This window comes from Anastrepha obliqua, chromosome 6 (genome assembly GCF_027943255.1).
Source record: "Anastrepha obliqua isolate idAnaObli1 chromosome 6, idAnaObli1_1.0, whole genome shotgun sequence".
In the NCBI taxonomy this organism is placed as follows: domain Eukaryota; kingdom Metazoa; phylum Arthropoda; class Insecta; order Diptera; family Tephritidae; genus Anastrepha; species Anastrepha obliqua.
The window spans coordinates 54,602,935-54,616,497 of NC_072897.1; positions in this window are offsets into that span (position 1 = coordinate 54,602,935).

The following is a 13,563-nucleotide window of genomic DNA, read 5'->3' on the forward strand; positions in this document are numbered from 1 at the left end:
TATGCCCAATAACCTTGACTTATGTATGTACACATGTCACAGCAGATCATATTTTTACAAGAAATCAAATACACATACGCACTAGCGAACGAGTTTCTTCCTAACAAGTGCAAAAACAATTCTGCTCTATGTATGTATATATACCCACTTTATGTCCTAGCATATATACATACATATTTACCTACTTGCCTTCTAAACTTCCTACAAAATAATTGTATTCATGTGTTACTACATCCATGCACGTTCATACATACATGCATATATGCGAGTTAAATTTATTTTTGAAAAATAAAATAAATTTGGTGAAGTTAATTTGTTTTTATTAAAATTAAAAAAATTTGGTTACACTTCAATTTGATCTTTTCTCTTGAAGGTTACTTCAAAGACTGCTTTTAACATAAGACGCTATAGATATTCATAGTTTATTTTAACAGTTAGATTTATACTGTTTTAAAATGAAGAGAGAAAGAACAAATGGGGAAGCAACAAATAAATATATAACTTACATAGTTGATTATTACAGTTAGATTTATAATCTTTTAAAATGAAGAGAGCGAGAGCGAAAGGGGAAAACTACATATAATATATAACTCGCCTCTCCTTAAAGGATTCGAGTCTCGTCGAATCTTTTACAAATATACAATACGAAAATTTAATATTTTCTCTATCAATGGTTTTCTTTTTAACACACTTTTATTAGGTCGGGTTGTATGTATGTATGTATGTAACGGAATCTTTGAGCTTAATTTTCACTGGCTTCTAAAAATCTGATCGACTTGGAATTTTGCACACCTATCAAGGACCGATGACAATGCAATAATTTGATAAAAGTTTTCCATTATCCTTATTTGGATTGCCAGGATTAATATTTTCTTTTTTTACCTGTGGGCAAAAAGTAAGGTGAATTTGGTTGTAAAATGAAAAATCTTTATTTATTCTTGTAAATCAATTTCATCCCCTTCAAAACAATCCCCTCCCGATGAAATACACTTATGCCAACGATTTTTCCAATCCCCGAAACATGCCAAATAGTCCATTTCCGGTATAGCCATCAGCAACTTCTTCGATTCAGCTTTTATCTCCTGAATCAACTCGAAACGCGTTCCCCGGAGTGGTCTCTTGAGTTTTGGGAATAGCCAGAAGTCACACGGAGCCAAATCAGGCGAATACGGTGGTTGCGGAACGATATGCGCGGAATTTTTGGCGAAATGGTCACGAAGAACGAGTGCAGAGTGAGACGGTGCATTCTCATGATGCAAAAACCAAGAGTTGTTGGCCCATAATTCTGGGCTTTTTAGATGAATTGCTTCACGTAAACGACGCATAACGCTCAAATAATATTCCTTATAAACAGTTTGGCCAGGTGGAAGGAATTCATGGTGCACCACACCACGAAAATCGAAAAAAACTGTCCAATGGAGTGGGATAGCCGTTTCTCAGGCTCCCTCCACGAAATAAGTTCTTCATCCCGATTACTTCTTTATCACGGCCGATAACTGCATAGCTTTAGACTCACAGTCGATAAGAAAGGAATTAAATATAACACGAATATATCGAATCATTAATTCACTGACTGCAATGATAACAATAATTTTCATTCATAATAAAAAATAATTTAAAAAAAAAACTAAAGAACACGCTTTTTTGCTAATCGAACTAAAAAGTAGAAAATAAAGAATTGTTTAAAAAAACTAAAAAACACGCTTTTATTGCCAATCGAACTAAAAAGTATAAAATAAATTTTAATGACAAAGAGACCTATAATGAAGTAATAGCAAATCGAACGATTAGTCATAGTCAACTACCTCAGAACAGAATTATAAACAAAATTAAGATACAAATATAGTAATTCAAATTAGAGTTAAAAGCGTGGGATGCTTGATATAGTAAATATTACAATCATTCTATTGGCAACTACCTATGTACAGAAGGTTATGAAAGTGAAGCAAAATGCATCCCACGCTTTTAACTCTAATTTGAATTATTCTAATATATTATATTTATATCTTAATTTTTGTTATAATTCTGTTCTGAGGTAGTTGACTATGACTGATCGTTCGATTTGCTATTACTTCATAATAGGTCTCTTTGTCATTAAAATTTATTTTATACTTTTTAGTTCGATTGGCAATAAAAGCGTGTTTTTTAGTTTTTTTAAACTATTCTTTATTAATTGCTTCAGATCTTACTTTAACCTCTTTTAAATTTATGTGTAACTTATTCATAAAGTCAATTGGATTTAATTTAGTCGTGCTGTGAATTGTATTATTATAGTAATTAATTGCTTTTAGTATTGGGTTATTCAATAGGTGCGCTTCAACTTTTTTCCGATAGGGAGGGCGAACGACGCAATATTTTTTATTTTTCGCTTGTCATTTGTAAACTTCATTAGTATACATTTCATCATGGAACGCTAAACACTTGAGCAACGATTGCAAATCGTGCAAATTTTTTATGAAAATAATCGTTCTGTTGCTGCTATTTTAAGAGCATTACGGCCATTTTACGGTCCATTTAACAAGCCGTCCCGTTTTGGGGTTATGTGAAGTCATTGGTCTACAGTAACAAGCCGGCGACGATTTGTGAGTTCAGAGCCAATATTGAACGCGAAATTGCTGGAATTTCGGCCGATTTATGCAAAAGAGTGGTCGAAAATTGGGTTCAACGATTGGACTTCGTAAAACGTGCACGCGGTGGTCATGCAAAAGAAATCGAATTTCATACTTAAATGTATATGTTCAAACTCGATAATAAAAAAAAATTAGTCAAAAAAGTCAAACCGTTTGTGTTTTATTCAAAAAAGTTCAAAAGTTGAAGCGCTCTTACTGAAAAACCCTATACTAATTCTTCAGAGTCATTAATATTTTCAGCGTTTTTTAATATTCTTATATGCTCTAAGAGAGTCGGATGCATTCTTTCTACATCTGAAATTCCTGTGTGCGAATTCGGTGTTGTAAAATGAGTTTCTATATTATTTTCTTGACAGAACAGCTTTATAAGTGCATTATTAAATTCATTATCCATAATCATTTTATCAGGTTTTCCTAAATATGCGATTCGCTTTTCGATTTTAGTTTTAATTGTTACCATATTTTTGTCATTTACTTTATGTGCGGTTCCTAATTTTGTAAATTTGTCTATTGTTGTCAAAAAACTAGTCTTTTGTATCTGAAAAACATCCATATGTACTATTTCATTTGGTTTTTCTGGTATAGGAGTATGTTGAAATATTTTATTTATTGGTTTTCTGTCATATTTGTTATCATTACATATTCTGCAGTTATTACAATATCTATTTATAAATTTTAGTAATTTTGGATTATAATAATTATCTTTTAATATATCATTTTCTAAATAAAATGTATAAGCCATGTTAATAGATCTAATATTATTTTGTAGCAAAAGTGATTTAATACTAATAGGTAAGTAGTTTACATAGATATCAAAAATTAGTTTTTCATTATGTTCAGGTGTATACAAAATGTCAGGTTCTAAGCTATACTTTGTGTTCATTAAATTTAAAATTTTACTTAATTTATAATTTAATTCCTCTAAGTTTCTAGCTTCTTCGTTTAGTGCGTCACTTCTTAAATTAAAAAAACTTATTTTTACTCCAAATTCCTCCTTAAGCTTAACTATTATACTTTCCCATGTAGGGTTAAATAAGGTTTCGGCTGCCTTTAACGCCTTACCTTGCAGTCTATTGCATAGTACTGATTTTATTGTCTGTTGATGTTCTACTGGCGTTAGCTGCAACACAGTTGCGACGTCCCTCAGGTAGTTGCTGAGCGTATATTCACTGCTCCCGTTAAATGTAGGCAAGCTCCTCGCTTCACTCAATCTCTCAGCTAACGTCAAAGCCATTGTGGGTGTTGTTGTAGTTCCGTGGATACGTTCTAAGCACACGCTGCTCTGCTCCTTTCTCTAATGATAGCTGGCTTGCTTTTTCTTTCGTGTTTCACGCCGTTAGCACTGGAATTCATACCGTACAATTTCTTCTCTTTTTCCGTTAACTTTTAACTTCTAGTAATTCGTTTTCCTTTTGTTTTACGAAGAGAATCTTTTTTCTTATTTGCAATCCTTTTTTTCGATTATTACACGTAATATTTTCACAATGAAGCTTACAAAAATTTCGGTTTATGCCACACTTTAGCAATGTCCACTTAAATCATTTGCGGTTCAAATCGGTTTGTCGAAATATTTCACTTTTTTGTTGCCGATTATCGCTGAATATGTTTTACAGTTAAATTTATTTTTGAAAAATAAAATAAATTTGGTGAAGTTAATTTGTTTTTATTAAAATTAAAAAAATTTGGTTACACTTCAATTTGATCTTTTCTCTTGAAGGTTACTTCAAAGACTGCTTTTAACATAAGACGCTATAGATATTCATAGTTTATTTTAACAGTTAGATTTATACTGTTTTAAAATGAAGAGAGAAAGAGCAAATGGGGAAACAACAAATAAATATATAACTTACATAGTTGATTATTACAGTTAGATTTATAATCTTTTAAAATGAAGAGAGCGGGAGCGAAAGGGGAAAACTACATATAATATATAACTTCCGCGAGCACAGCGCTCCCTTCTTGCTTCCGTGTACTTCTGTCTTTCACCAGTCGATATTCCTAATATTGTACTTACAAAACCACAATACTTTGATAGACGCAAAAGCAACAGCAAGCGCAACGCCATGGCCGCTTTGCCACCACACATTCCAAAATGTTCTAGAACACAACAAAAAAACATACCTCACATGCGCATGTCGCCCAAAGCTAAAATTTAAGCCTAGCGACTACAAAAACAAAATACATTCGTAGACGCAGTCGCGGCGGCCATGATTCTATCAGCGACGGCGCTGAACAAAAACAAAAAGTTCGTTCATAAGTTCGAGCTCATATTTCAATTTCATTCATAAAACGAGTCGCCCATATGCCAATTTTCGCGACCATTCGAAAATAGTCAATATTGGAATATTTCGCGTGGAATTATTTGCCAATATTTGATAAATCTTGAATTTTTGTCATGTCGAGTGGTCGCGGCTCCGTATGTATGTATGCACCCTTATATGTATGTAAATATGTCTTCTAACTGTTCGACAGTCGCGAGTTAATGCGACTTAGATTCCTTGAACAATTCCAGCGAATCACACATTTCTGTCCGCAAAGCCGCATATATGTACCCTATGATCAAAAAGTACCGGGAATGTTTAAATTAAACAAAACAGAGTTAAATTTAAGGCAAATTTATATTATTTCCTTCAAAATATGACCCGTCTGAAGCAACACACATGTGCCAACGTTTAACCCAGTCCTCCAAACAGCCCCGGTAGGCCGACATGGCCTTCAGCTCCTTCGTCGTATTCTCTTTGATCTCTTTGATCGGTGCGATGGCGCGTTATTATCACGCAAAATCCAAGAATTGTTTGCTCACATTTCCGGCCGTTTGCAACATACAGCGTCTCTCAAAGGCTTCAAAACGGTTGAATAATATTCTTTATTGACTGTCAGGCCCGATGTCATGGTGCACTACGTCTTGGCAATCGAAGAAAACAGTCAACATCACCTTCCCGGTTCTTTTTGCTCATAGGGTATACATATCCCATCTTTTCACTGACGGACAAGAAGACGGTCGCAGTTGTTGTTTTTCATATGCATACATTTTGCGTTCGTTGAAGGTTTGTATATATTTATATACATATGCGTGTATGCGCGTTTGGCTTTATGGATGCATCCATGGATATTAGAATATTTTCTAATCAATATGTGTATGTATGTACATAAAAAGTTCAGATTGGACTGAAGAGGTTAAATATAGAAAATAAATTTCTAAATAACAGGTATTAGAAAAACCTGAATACACTATTTTAAATCAATTCTAATTAAACCAAATACAAAAAATTAAATAAAAATATCGAACGAAGAAAACTGTGTACAGTACTTGACCCTGAGTCAAATATGGGACGATGTACTGCATATACGACACGTCTTTCACGATTGCGCTAAACTATAATTACTAATGAACTTTTCTAAATCAGTCATTTATTCAATTCGCAGTTTTATATGCACATATTCTGCGTTAGTTGAAAGTTTGTATGCGTAATTATATGCATATTAGGGTGTCCGTTATTTACCAACTTGATTATTTTTCTTGCAACGCCCCCTAAACTTTTAGTTTTCCGTCTAAGAAAAATTATCAGATCAAAATCAGCTCTTAATATTCAGAATAAACCTTGCCCCAAACACGATATATTTCCCATTTACATAACATAGGATTTTGCTACTTTTTGGAATAAACTTTTTTTTTCTCTAGTATGCTAATTTACAGCTATGAAAAACACATATTCTGATGGCAACTTTAACTCTCTACAAAAAATATCTCATATAATTTTTCGATAAATTGACTCCTTTAAAAGTTAATCGAAGTTAAATTTGAACTGTGCGTAAATTTCAGACATTTTCACTTTTGCAGCAACATTATTATTGTTGTAGTAAACTTCTCCCGTTTATATTTAAAAATAATCAATGGACCAGAGCCAAGTAAAAATTATTCAAACCTTTTTCCATTTACAGTATCTAGTCAACTAATATTTCTGAAAAAATTCATAAATTTTTGTCCATTGCTATGAAATGTCTTTTTCAATTATTTTTACAAGCATTTCTGCCAACATATCAATCAAATTTTATAAACCGCGGGAATTCCATCACGCTCGATGGATGTCCAAAGCAATTTATTGCTTAAAAATGTATATTTTTCGAGGCAGTTTCAAGTTAAGCGCAGAAGATGAACAAAGTTTTCAGGATGTAGCATTGTTCGTCGTTTTTGTGTATGTTCCATTTTGGTACTCTGCACCGCTGGCTGCAGCTGCATCAAAGCTGTTTACCAATATAGAACGATCGATAGAAATCTGTCCGATGCAGTTTTCAGAAAATTTCGGAATCATCTATAGTACTTAAGTCCTGAAACAGGGGCTCTAGCATTTTTCGATAAAAGTTTATCTTATAGTTTAAAGCAAAAAATGGTAGAAGCATTAAAATTGAGCGATAACGATCAGTTTGATGCTCCTAAACGCTTCATATTTAATTCCGATGATTTCAAATGGTGCATAAATAAAGACATTGATTACTTTATAAACGAAAATTCTTTAAAATTTTTTGAAAGATTTGATATTAATACCAGCTTTCTTCAATTAGACAGCAGTAAATGGTTAGAAGATCCTGGATATTTAAGAGGTTTAGAAATTGTAAGAAATTTAAGAGTAGTCAATGACAATGCATAAAGAGCTGTAAAATGGTCGGAAGAATATATTAACGTTTTAGCAAGAAGTGAAGATGACAAACAATATGCAATCACGATTGTAAGCGAGTACAAAAAAAAAATTCAAAATGTAACTAAAACATGTTTACTAAAATAAATCGTGCATTCTTAGGTGGTATAAATTTGATTCAACTTATGGATTTTTTCATCTTTCATCTTCATACCATAGAAATTGATCACATTTCATAGCAATGGACAAAAATTTATGAATTTTTTCAGAAATATTAGTTGATTAGATACTGTAAATGGAAATATGTTCGAATAATTTTTACTTGGCTCTGGTCCATTGATTATTTTTAAATATAAACGGGAGAAGTTCACTCCAACAATAATAATTTTTCTGCAAAAATGAAAATGTCTGCAATTTACACACAGTTCAACTTTAACTTCGATTAACTTTTAAAGGAGTCAATTTATCGAAATATTATATCAGATCTTTTTTGTAGAGAGTTAAAATTGCCATCAGAATACATATGTGTTTTTCATGGCTGTAAATTAGCATACTAGAGAAAAAAAAGTTTATTCCAAAAAGTACCATAATCCCATGTTATGTAAATGGGAAATATATCGTGTTTGGGGCAAGGTTTATTCTGAATATTAAGAACTGATTTTGACCTGATAATTTTTCTTAGACGGAAAACTAAAAGTTTAGGGGGCGTCGCAAGAAAAATAATCAAATTGGTGCATAACGGACACCCTATTGCATATGTATGTGTGTATGTGCTTTCTGGACGGATATTAGAATGATATTTTCTCAGCAATATAATTTGGATTTGATGAAAGAGATTAAAGACATATGTACATAGTTTCTGTTTTGATTGATTTATATAAAAATCAGGTCATATCCAGTATGAACTATTTTATACCGAAAAGAAATTTCCATTTATGAAATACAAAAAAACAGTTTTTTCAAGAAATTTTAATTAAAATAAACTCAAAAATTTGACCAAACTTTCCTGGTTTGAATTGTAAAAAAAAAATGTGCAAGGAAAAACATATGACTTCAGGACTTGAACCTGAATTAAATACGTGCCAAAAAACAAAACGAATAATTCCGCCGACTTTAGCTTCTGCACCACAAATTAACCTCCACCACAAATTAACCTCCACCACAAATTAACCTCCACCACAAACCCTCCACTACCGTGGTAAATAGCTCCAATCCCCCACTAGTGAGGAAAGTTGAATTTGAAAATCCCTTAGCATGAATCTACAAATTAGTACTCGAAAAAAGCTCATTTAACATTTGCTCCTTCCCATTGCATTAACATTCTCTGCTGAAAGTGGATAAGCAGTTGCTGATTTCGCAAACAATTGAACCAGAGAATGTTAATGCAATGAGAAGGTGCAAATGTTACTGTGAGCTTTTTTTAGTACAATTGAGATTTGAAAGATTCGTAATAAGGTCATTTAGCACACCGAGTTTATAGACACCTCTCTGACTTTTGCCCACACAAAAATTAGAAACACCACAAATCTTTCACCTCAACACACAACACATTTCTCACCTCGACATTAAACCAATTAAATTTTTACTATTTTCGTATTTTTGAAATAATAAGCGAATACGTAAAATTTATTACATAATTTTTTTTCAATTATAATACATTAAAAAAAAAAAAAAACGATTTTAAAAAATAAAATTTATAAAAAAAAGTTTGCGCCGGGAATTGAACTCGAGTCTAACATGTGGCGAGGAAAAATAGGCGATGCGTTTATTTCTTCGACTGCTTATTATTTTACCATTTTGTTACTTTTGAAATGATAAGCGGATACATAAAATTTATTACAATTTTTTTTACGATTACATTAAAAAAAAACGATTTAAAAAAAAAAAAATTTATAAAAAAAGTTTGAGCCGGAATTGAACTCGAGTCTAACATGTGGCGAGGAAAAATAGGCGGTGCGTTTATTTCTTCGACTGCTTATTATTTTACCATTTTGTTACTTTTGAAATGATAAGCGGATACATAAAATTTATTACAAATTTTTTTACGATTACATTAAAAAAAAAAATTTTAAAACGAAAAAAAAAAAAAAATTTCCACCGAGAATTGATGGCGAGTCACGTGGGGAGGATAAATACGCAGAGCGTTTATTTCTGCGCCTGCGTTGTGAACAAAAGGTTTTGTGCATGCGCGCGACGCGAATAAATTTTAATAAAGTTCTGAAAGTAATTCATGAAGTTTTTCATTACACACATATGTATATAAATGAACGTATACTTTATATGTAAATAAATGATGGTATATGATAATGTACATAAGTACATAATATGTATGTACATGTCAATAGGAGGTATTTGCATTCAGAAAAAAATAATGGTTTAAGATAAATCAACACTTATTTTATATTGTATGTCAATTTATAGTTTATGTATTCGACAGCATTTACATACATATGTATGTATGTACATTTGTATATGAAAAACAATAATGCACAAGCGCAAGAACATCATATCACACATGCAAAGTATGCCCAAATAACCTTGACTTATGTACATATGTACACATGTCACAGCACATCACATTCTTACAAGAAATCAAATATACATACGCACTAGTGAACGAGTTTCCTCCTAACAAGTGCAAAAACAATTCTGCTCTATGTATGTATATATACCCACTTTATGCCCTAGCATATATACATACATATACGAGTATACCTACTTGCCTTCTAAACTTCCTACAAAATAATTGTATTCATATGTTACAACATCCATGCACGTTCATACATTCATGCATATGTATATGCGCGAGCACAGCGCTCCCTTCTTGCTTCCGTGTACTTTTGTCTTTCACCAGTCGATATTCCTAATATTGTACTTACAAAAACACGATATGTACTTTGATAGACGCAAAAGCAACAGCAAGCGCAACGCCATGGCCGCTTTGTTACCACACATTCTAAAATGTTCTAGAACACAACAACATGCGCATGTCGCCCAAAGCTAAAATCTAAGCCTAGCGACTACAAAAACAAAATACATTCGTAGACGCAGTCGCAGCGGCCATGATTCTATCAGCGACGGCGCTGAACAATTTAGTACAAAAACAAAAAGTTCATTCATAAGTTAGAGCTCATATTTCAATTTCATTCATAAAATGAGCCGCCCATATGCCAATTTTCGCGACCATTCGAAAATAGTCAATATTGGAATATTTCGCGTGGAATTATTTGCCAATATTTGATAAATCTTAAATTTTTGTCATGTCGAGTGGTCGCGGCTCCGTATGTATGTATGCACCCTTATATGTATGTAAATATGTCTTCTAACTGTGCGACAGTCGCGAGTTAATGCGACTTCCAGCGAATCACACATTGCTGTCCGCAAAGCCGCATATACACTGAAGAACAAAACTGTAACAAAATGTAATACTTTCTATTTCAACACATTTTTTTTAGACATGTTTTAACAAATCAAATATTTTTTTTGCATAACTTTATTGGCATGTATGTACTCTCTCTCTCAAACCGGTTTGGTGTCAATGCAACAACAACAACACTAGTAGCAAGCAATAATGCAAATAAAGACAAATGTTACAGTTTTGCACTCAACCCATTTCCTATTTTTTACAATAAATAAAATAAATATTAATAAGATGTCCAATATCCTTTGGATTTTTTCAGCTCGTGGATACGATTGGGCATACTTCGTGTATACCTCAAGACAAAGTCAGTCGGAATAGCATCCCATACATCGCGTGTTCGCTCCCACAGCTCATTAACTCCACTGGGCGGACTTGAATATTCGGCAAGCTTCGCTTTTACATGACTCCATAAATTTTCGATTGGGTTCATGTCCGGTGATTGTGGAGGCCACTTCAAGTTACGAAATTTTTGGCGTTGCATCCAATTTCGTACAACATGTGCGGTGTGCTTAGGGTCATTGTCTTGCTGAAAAATTACTTATTAGCAAGACCCATACTTTCCACTACACCCGGCAGATTTTGTTGCAATATGGCCAGGTATTCCTCTTTCCGCATTATACCGTCTATTCGTACTAAAGGACCCACACCATTTTTGGAAATGCAGCCCCACACCATAATGGAGCCACCACCATGTTTTACTGTCTGCTTGATGTGATGTGGCTGGACTGCATTTGGGTCTTTAACCCAATACCAGACCCGACCATCTGACTGAAATCGATTGATTTTGGTTTCACCAGACCAAATAACCTGCAATCGTTTTGAAATTTTATGAAAAAAGGTCTTTTATAATCCATTTATAAAGACGTACCTGATCCCAATCTTCAACTGTCCAGCTTTGGTGAGCCGCAACAAAATCCCGCCTCAACCGCACATGTCTTTTTGTCAGCATTGGCTTGGATTTCTTCTCCGCTGCCTTTAGCCCCAGTTTTGACAGGCTGTGCCTGGCTGTCCACTGACTGGCATCAATATCCAGCATCTTTAGTGCTTCTTTGGGAGTGACCGCCTTGCTGCTTGTTACCAAATTTGCCAGATGGCGGGCATCGCGGTCGCTTATCTTCCTTGGCGGGCCTCCTTTGTTACTGGGAACAGCGTCTGGTACATTTTTCCGCAGCCTTTGCACAGCCATGTGGCTCACTTCGAATTTTTTAGCTATTTTTCTTATAGACTCGCCCTTCTTCAGCAAATCAATTATTTGGCGTTGTACTTCCCGATTTAACATTTTGTCTTATTCACGGTCACGTTTATAATAATTAAAAATCCACCAAATATATAATTACGAGAAAAATAACGGAAAATTTGAAAATTAAGAGTGAGTGCAAAACTGTAACATTTGTCTTTATTTGCATTATTGCTTGCTACTAGTGTTGTTGTTGCATTGACACCAAACCGGTTTGAGAGAGAGAGTACATACATGCCAATAAAGTTATGCAAAAAAAATATTTGATTTGTTAAAACATGTCTAAAAAAATGTGTTGAAATAGAAAGTATTACATTTTGTTACAGTTTTGCTCTTCAGTGTATGTACCTTATGATCAGAAAGTACCGGGAATGTTTAAATTAAACAAAACAGAGTTAAATTTAAGGCAAATTTATATTATCTCCTTCAAAATATGACCCGTCTGAAGCAACACACATGTGCCAACGTTTAACCCAGTCCTCCAAACACTCCCCGCAGGCCGATTTGTATTCTCTTTGATCAGTGCGATGGCGCGTTATCATCATGCAAAATCTGGGAATTGTTTGCTCACATTACCGGCGGTTTGCAACACACAGCATCTCTCTAAGGTTTCAAAACGGATAAATAATATTCTCTATTGACTGTCTGGCCCGATGGAAGGTACTCATGGTGGACTATGCCTTGGCAATCGAAGAAAACAGTCAACATCACCTTCCCGGTTCTTTTTGCTCATAGGGTATACATATCCCATCTTTTCACTGACGGACAAGAAGACGGTCGCAGTTGTTGTTTTTTATATGCATACATTTTGCGTTCGTTGAAGGTTTGTATATATTTATATACATATGCGTGTATGCGCGTTTGGCTTTCTGGATGCATCCATGGATATTAGAATATTTTCTCATCAATATGTATAAGTAAGTAGTTCAGATTTGACTGAAGAGATTAAATATAGGAATGCATATTCATATGATTGACTTTATGGCTGTTTTACATATAAATCAATTCAAATGAATAATGTTATATAGAAAATAAATTTCTAAATAACTGGTATTAGAAAAACCTGAATACACTATTTTAAATCAATTCTAATTAAACCAAATATAAAAAATGAAATAAAAATATCGAACAAAAAACTGTGCACAGGATTTGAACCTGAGTCAAATATGAGACGATGTACTGCATACATGACACGTATTTCACGATTGCGCTAATCTACAATTATTAATGAAATTTTCTAAATCACTCATTTATTCAATTCGCAGTTTTATATGCACATATTCTGCGTTAGTTGAAAGTTTGTATGCGTAATTATATGAATATGCATGTGTGTATGCGCGTTTGGCTTTCTGGACGGATATTAGAATGATATTTTCTCATCAATATAATTTGGATTTGATGAAATAGATTATAGATATATGTACATATTTTCTGTTTTGATTGATTTATATAAAGTCAGGTCATATCCAGTATGAACTATTTTATACCGAAAAGAAATTTCCATTTATAAAATACAAAAAAAAACAGTATTTTAAAGAAATTTTAATTAAAATAAACTCAAAAATTTTACCAAACTTTCCTGGTTTGAATTGTAAAAAAAAAATGTGCAAGAAAAAAAATATGACTTCAGGACTTGAA